At 55.5% G+C, this 7,500-nt stretch overlaps 2 non-coding genes and 1 pseudogene across 2 annotated transcripts; all 3 read left to right on the forward strand.

The window, feature by feature from the left end:
- The first annotated feature begins 3,305 nt into the window (after positions 1-3,305).
- Positions 3,306-5,215, forward strand: LOC124571629. Its single transcript, XR_006971948.1, has one exon. It is a non-coding gene; the product is annotated as a small subunit ribosomal RNA (ribosomal RNA).
- Positions 5,216-5,566: 351 nt separating this feature from the next.
- LOC124571627 lies at positions 5,567-5,721 on the forward strand. The gene has a single exon (XR_006971946.1). It is a non-coding gene; the product is annotated as a 5.8S ribosomal RNA (ribosomal RNA).
- Positions 5,722-5,909: 188 nt separating this feature from the next.
- Positions 5,910-7,500, forward strand: part of LOC124571599 — a 4,786-nt pseudogene continuing 3,195 nt past the window's right edge.

Genomic DNA, 7,500 nt, shown 5'->3' on the forward strand with positions numbered 1-7,500 from the left:
CCTAACCTATGTCGTACCTTAACCTAACCTATGTCGTACCTTAACCTAACCTATGTCGTACCTTAACCTAACCTATGTCGTACCTTAACCTAACCTATGTCGTACCTTAACCTAACCTATGTCGTACCTTAACCTAACCTATGTCGTACCTTAACCTAACCTATGTCGTACCTTAACCTAACCTATGTCGTACCTTAACCTAACCTATGTCGTACCTTAACCTAACCTATGTCGTACCTTAACCTAACCTATGTCGTACCTTAACCTAACCTATGTCGTACCTTAACCTAACCTATGTCGTACCTTAACCTAACCTATGTCGTACCTTAACCTAACCTATGTCGTACCTTAACCTAACCTATGTCGTACCTTAACCTAACCTGTATTGCGCCTTAACCTAACCTGTATTGCGCCTTAACCTAACCTGTATTGCGCCTTAACGTAACCTGTATTGCGCCTTAACGTAACCTGTATTGCGCCTTAACGTAACCTGTATTGCGCCTTAACGTAACCTGTATTGCGCCTTAACGTAACCTGTATTGCGCCTTAACGTAACCTGTATTGCGCCTTAACGTAACCTGTATTGCGCCTTAACGTAACCTGTATTGCGCCTTAACGTAACCTGTATTGCGCCTTAACGTAACCTGTATTGCGCCTTAACGTAACCTGTATTGCGCCTTAACGTAACCTGTATTGCGCCTTAACGTAACCTGTATTGCGCCTTAACGTAACCTGTATTGCGCCTTAACGTAACCTGTATTGCGCCTTAACGTAACCTGTATTGCGCCTTAACGTAACCTGTATTGCGCCTTAACGTAACCTGTATTGCGCCTTAACGTAACCTGTATTGCGCCTTAACGTAACCTGTATTGCGCCTTAACGTAACCTGTATTGCGCCTTAACGTAACCTGCATTGCGCCTTAACGTAACCTGCATTGCGCCTTAACGTAACCTGTATTGCGCCTTAACGTAACCTGTATTGCGCCTTAACGTAACCTGTATTGCGCCTTAACGTAACCTGTATTGCGCCTTAACGTAACCTGTATTGCGCCTTAACGTAACCTGTATTGCGCCTTAACGTAACCTGTATTGCGCCTTAACGTAACCTGTATTGCGCCTTAACGTAACCTGTATTGCGCCTTAACGTAACCGATATTGCGCCTTAACGTAACCTATATTGCGCCGTAACGTAACCTATATTGCGCCGTAACGTAACCCACATTGCCCCTTAACGTAACCCACATTGCCCCTTAACGTAACCCACATTGCCCCTTAACGTAACCCAACACACGTTGGGCCTTAACCCAACACACGTTGGGCCTTAACCCAACACACGTTGGGCCTTAACCCAACACACGTTGGGCCTTAACCCAACACACGTTGGGCCTTAACCCAACACACGTTGGGCCTTAACCCAACACACGTTGGGCCTTAACCCAACACACGTTGGGCCTTAACCCAACACACGTTGGGCCTTAACCCAACACACGTTGGGCCTTAACCCAACACACGTTGGGCCTTAACCCAACACACGTTGGGCCTTAACCCAACACACGTTGGGCCTTAACCCAACACACGTTGGGCCTTAACCTGCTCTGTAATTGTCATACGACGCGTTAAATTAGTGTAGTGTTGCCTAACTGCAACCCCCGCAATATAGTTTGCTACTCGCACTGCCCGGTCCCCAGTGTATCGCTTCATGTTAAACACCTTGCAGCTATACACTGTAATGTGGATGGCAGCAGGACGTACATGCTCAATGCCCTTTGCAGTTGTTCATTGGCATTTGCAGTTGTTCATTGGCATTCGCATGTGCGAAGCACTTAGCCTACGCTGTGGTACGGCCTGTGTCAACTGTCCGCTGATGTTGTACGTCCAAATCACACACTGTACTGCACATTGGTCCTCATGTACTGAATGATACATCGTGGTACATGTGACCGTACAACGACTGCGCCAACAACGGCGAACCATGCGGTCCAAATGTTGTGCACTCAGCTACGTGTCGTCTCCCTATAAGAGCTGGATTGCAGTGTGGTATGCCCTGGATGGCGATCAGCATGAGCCGTCTGTTGATGTAGTGGCGCGTGTTGTCAGACGTAGTCGTCTCTTCTCACACACCGTGATAGCATGGTGCACTGCGTTCCACATCTGCGACATGCGACAGAGGCCGGTTGACAGTCGTTCGCGCAATGGACATCGCATACGTACGGGGGCCACCTTCCACGTGTTCGCGAAGCGTGCACATGTTGTTGCGTGTATGTGGGCAGACATAGTGTGTCGTGACACCTGACACAGGCATGCAACAATCGTTGAATTTGCAAATGGCGATGGACGCCTACGTTTGCTGGTGACGTTATGCAAATGAACAACTGGTAAACCGTTGTGGTGCGGTTGTTCTCGCTAGAGGTGAATCAGTGATGGCGACGATCGGTTGAGCTACCAACCGGTTGTTCCAGCGATACCCACCATGCCCACGAACGTGAATGGCATCTGGGTGTGAAGCGATACGCGGCGGTGGCTGGGTGGGACCGTCCCCGGCCGGTGAGGGGGGGCCTCCCGGCGTGCTGGCCGCGCGGTGCGTGGGCGCACGCGCTACAGCCGGCTGGTGGGGGCGGCCAGTGGCAGGCGCGCCGGCCGACGGAGGCGGCAGGCGGCGCAGCTGCGCGCCGGCGCACCCTGCACGCGGCGCCGTGCGGCCAAAGTAGGTCCTCGCGGGCCCGGTGCGAAGCGCGGTGGACATCTGCAGTGTGCTGGTCCGATTGAGGACTGTGTGCGCTGAGGATGCGCCGCCGCCCGGCGCTCGGCGCCGCGACGCCGTCTGCTGCTCGGTCGCCTCTGCGGTTCTCGCAGGTGGTTTGTATCGCAGCTGTGCGGACGTGTTGGCGCGTGCGCTGTGCTGGGAGAGTTCGCTTCGGCACCCAAGTGGGGCTTTTGTCCTTCTGTGGCGCTGGCGTTGGAGCTGCCGGTCACCGTAGGTGGCGCGTGTTGTCTCCCGCCGGCAATGCCACGACAGCACGCTCCCGGGCCTCTGTCGGCAGCGGCAAGCTCAGTTGGGAGCACGGGTGGTCGCACCTAAAGCGTCTACTCGCCAAACTCCGGGCGATTGCGCCTCTCTCGAACCCGACCAAGTACTTAGGACGGCGCTGCGCGCCGCCGGGACCTGAGAGGGTTTCGAGGTGTATTGTGCAGGGGAGCTCAGCCTCCTCCTGTTTGCAGAATAATTGAGCGGACGCTTGCGTGTTCGCGCGGGCCCCCGGGACACACTCCCGGGCGGCCGGCTGCTCAGCTCTAGTTGACGCAGCTCCCTGGTTGATCCTGCCAGTAGTCATATGCTTGTCTCAAAGATTAAGCCATGCATGTCTCAGTACAAGCCGCATTAAGGTGAAACCGCGAATGGCTCATTAAATCAGTTATGGTTCCTTAGATCGTACCCACGTTACTTGGATAACTGTGGTAATTCTAGAGCTAATACATGCAAACAGAGTCCCGACCAGAGATGGAAGGGACGCTTTTATTAGATCAAAACCAATCGGTCGGCTCGTCCGGTCCGTTTGCCTTGGTGACTCTGAATAACTTTGGGCTGATCGCACGGTCCTCGTACCGGCGACGCATCTTTCAAATGTCTGCCTTATCAACTGTCGATGGTAGGTTCTGCGCCTACCATGGTTGTAACGGGTAACGGGGAATCAGGGTTCGATTCCGGAGAGGGAGCCTGAGAAACGGCTACCACATCCAAGGAAGGCAGCAGGCGCGCAAATTACCCACTCCCGGCACGGGGAGGTAGTGACGAAAAATAACGATACGGGACTCATCCGAGGCCCCGTAATCGGAATGAGTACACTTTAAATCCTTTAACGAGTATCTATTGGAGGGCAAGTCTGGTGCCAGCAGCCGCGGTAATTCCAGCTCCAATAGCGTATATTAAAGTTGTTGCGGTTAAAAAGCTCGTAGTTGGATTTGTGTCCCACGCTGTTGGTTCACCGCCCGTCGGTGTTTAACTGGCATGTATCGTGGGACGTCCTGCCGGTGGGGCGAGCCGAAGGCGTGCGACGCGCCTCGTGCGTGCTCGTGCGTCCCGAGGCGGACCCCGTTGCAATCCTACCAGGGTGCTCTTGAGTGAGTGTCTCGGTGGGCCGGCACGTTTACTTTGAACAAATTAGAGTGCTTAAAGCAGGCAAGCCCGCCTGAATACTGTGTGCATGGAATAATGGAATAGGACCTCGGTTCTATTTTGTTGGTTTTCGGAACCCGAGGTAATGATTAATAGAGACAGGCGGGGGCATTCGTATTGCGACGTTAGAGGTGAAATTCTTGGATCGTCGCAAGACGAACAGAAGCGAAAGCATTTGCCAAGTATGTTTTCATTAATCAAGAACGAAAGTTAGAGGTTCGAAGGCGATCAGATACCGCCCTAGTTCTAACCATAAACGATGCCAGCCAGCGATCCGCCGCAGTTCCTCCGATGACTCGGCGGGCAGCCTCCGGGAAACCAAAGCTTTTGGGTTCCGGGGGAAGTATGGTTGCAAAGCTGAAACTTAAAGGAATTGACGGAAGGGCACCACCAGGAGTGGAGCCTGCGGCTTAATTTGACTCAACACGGGAAACCTCACCAGGCCCGGACACCGGAAGGATTGACAGATTGATAGCTCTTTCTTGATTCGGTGGGTGGTGGTGCATGGCCGTTCTTAGTTGGTGGAGCGATTTGTCTGGTTAATTCCGATAACGAACGAGACTCTAGCCTGCTAACTAGTCGCGTGACATCCTTCGTGCTGTCAGCGATTACTTTTCTTCTTAGAGGGACAGGCGGCTTCTAGCCGCACGAGATTGAGCAATAACAGGTCTGTGATGCCCTTAGATGTTCTGGGCCGCACGCGCGCTACACTGAAGGAATCAGCGTGTCTTCCTAGGCCGAAAGGTCGGGGTAACCCGCTGAACCTCCTTCGTGCTAGGGATTGGGGCTTGCAATTGTTCCCCATGAACGAGGAATTCCCAGTAAGCGCGAGTCATAAGCTCGCGTTGATTACGTCCCTGCCCTTTGTACACACCGCCCGTCGCTACTACCGATTGAATGATTTAGTGAGGTCTTCGGACTGGTACGCGGCATTGACTCTGTCGTTGCCGATGCTACCGGAAAGATGACCAAACTTGATCATTTAGAGGAAGTAAAAGTCGTAACAAGGTTTCCGTAGGTGAACCTGCGGAAGGATCATTACCGACTAGACTGCATGTCGTTCGATGTGCGTGTCGTGTCGCGCAACACGCTACCTGTACGGCTCGCAGTAGCCGTGCGCCGCGTGCGGAACCACGCGTGCTTCTCAAAACTAACGCCAATGTTGTGTGGTACGAGCGCTGAAGCGCTGGAGCGGCTGGCCTGCGGCACCTGGCGCCTGGCGCCGGTTTTGAATGACTTTCGCCCGACTGCCTGTCCGCTCCGGTGTGGAGCCGTACGACGCCCATCGGCCGTGAGGCCGTTGGACACAGAACGCTTGAACAGGGGCCGCCACACGCCTACGTCCCGCCTATGCAACTGTCTTGAAAGAGACAGTGGAAACTAAGAAAAGATCACCCAGGACGGTGGATCACTCGGCTCGTGGGTCGATGAAGAACGCAGCAAATTGCGCGTCGACATGTGAACTGCAGGACACATGAACATCGACGTTTCGAACGCACATTGCGGTCCATGGATTCCGTTCCCGGGCCACGTCTGGCTGAGGGTCGGCTACGTATACTGAAGCGCGCGGCGTTTGCCCCGCTTCGCAGACCTGGGAGCGTCGCGGCCGCCTGTGGGGCCGGCCGCGCCTCCTGAAACGTGCGATGCGCGCCCGTCGCCTGGCGGTTCGCATACCGGTACTTACTCGGTAGCGTGCACAGCCGGCTGGCGGTGTGGCGTGCGACACCTCGTACAACGACCTCAGAGCAGGCGAGACTACCCGCTGAATTTAAGCATATTACTAAGCGGAGGAAAAGAAACTAACAAGGATTCCCCCAGTAGCGGCGAGCGAACAGGGAAGAGTCCAGCACCGAACCCCGCAGGCTGCCGCCTGTCGTGGCATGTGGTGTTTGGGAGGGTCCACTACCCCGACGCCTCGCGCCGAGCCCAAGTCCAACTTGAATGAGGCCACGGCCCGTAGAGGGTGCCAGGCCCGTAGCGGCCGGTGCGAGCGTCGGCGGGACCTCTCCTTCGAGTCGGGTTGCTTGAGAGTGCAGCTCCAAGTGGGTGGTAAACTCCATCTGAGACTAAATATGACCACGAGACCGATAGCGAACAAGTACCGTGAGGGAAAGTTGAAAAGAACTTTGAAGAGAGAGTTCAAAAGTACGTGAAACCGTTCTGGGGTAAACGTGAGAAGTCCGAAAGGTCGAACGGGTGAGATTCACGCCCATCCGGCCACAGGCCTCCGCCCTCGGCAGATGGGGCCGGCCGCCCGCGCGGAGCAATCCGCGGCGGGGTCGTGTCCGGTTGCCTTTCCACTCGCCGCGGGGTGGGGCCGTTCCGGTGTGCGGTGGGCCGCACTTCTCCCCTAGTAGGACGTCGCGACCCGCTGGGTGCCGGCCTACGGCCCGGGTGCGCAGCCTGTCCTTCCGCGGGCCTCGGTTCGCGTCTGTTGGGCAGAGCCCCGGTGTCCTGGCTGGCTGCCCGGCGGTATATCTGGAGGAGTCGATTCGCCCCTTTGGGCGCTCGGGCTCCCGGCAAGCGCGCGCGGTTCTTCCCGGATGACGGACCTACCTGGCCCGGCCCCGGACCCGCGCCGCTGTTGGCTCGGGATGCTCTCGGGCGGAATAATCGCTCCCGTCAGCGGCGCTTCAGCTTTGGACAATTTCACGACCCGTCTTGAAACACGGACCAAGGAGTCTAACATGTGCGCGAGTCATTGGGCTGTACGAAACCTAAAGGCGTAATGAAAGTGAAGGTCTCGCCTTGCGCGGGCCGAGGGAGGATGGGGCTTCCCCGCCCTTCACGGGGCGGCGGCCTCCGCACTCCCGGGGCGTCTCGTCCTCATTGCGAGGTGAGGCGCACCTAGAGCGTACACGTTGGGACCCGAAAGATGGTGAACTATGCCTGGCCAGGACGAAGTCAGGGGAAACCCTGATGGAGGTCCGTAGCGATTCTGACGTGCAAATCGATCGTCGGAGCTGGGTATAGGGGCGAAAGACTAATCGAACCATCTAGTAGCTGGTTCCCTCCGAAGTTTCCCTCAGGATAGCTGGTGCTCGTACGAGTCTCATCCGGTAAAGCGAATGATTAGAGGCCTTGGGGCCGAAACGACCTCAACCTATTCTCAAACTTTAAATGGGTGAGATCTCCGGCTTGCTTGATATGCTGAAGCCGCGAGCAAACGACTCGGATCGGAGTGCCAAGTGGGCCACTTTTGGTAAGCAGAACTGGCGCTGTGGGATGAACCAAACGCCGAGTTAAGGCGCCCGAATCGACGCTCATGGGAAACCATGAAAGGCGTTGGTTGCTTAAGACAGCAGGACGGTGGCCATGGAAGTCGG

Source organism: Schistocerca americana, unplaced genomic scaffold, assembly GCF_021461395.2.
Source record: "Schistocerca americana isolate TAMUIC-IGC-003095 unplaced genomic scaffold, iqSchAmer2.1 HiC_scaffold_177, whole genome shotgun sequence".
Lineage (NCBI taxonomy): Eukaryota > Metazoa > Arthropoda > Insecta > Orthoptera > Acrididae > Schistocerca > Schistocerca americana.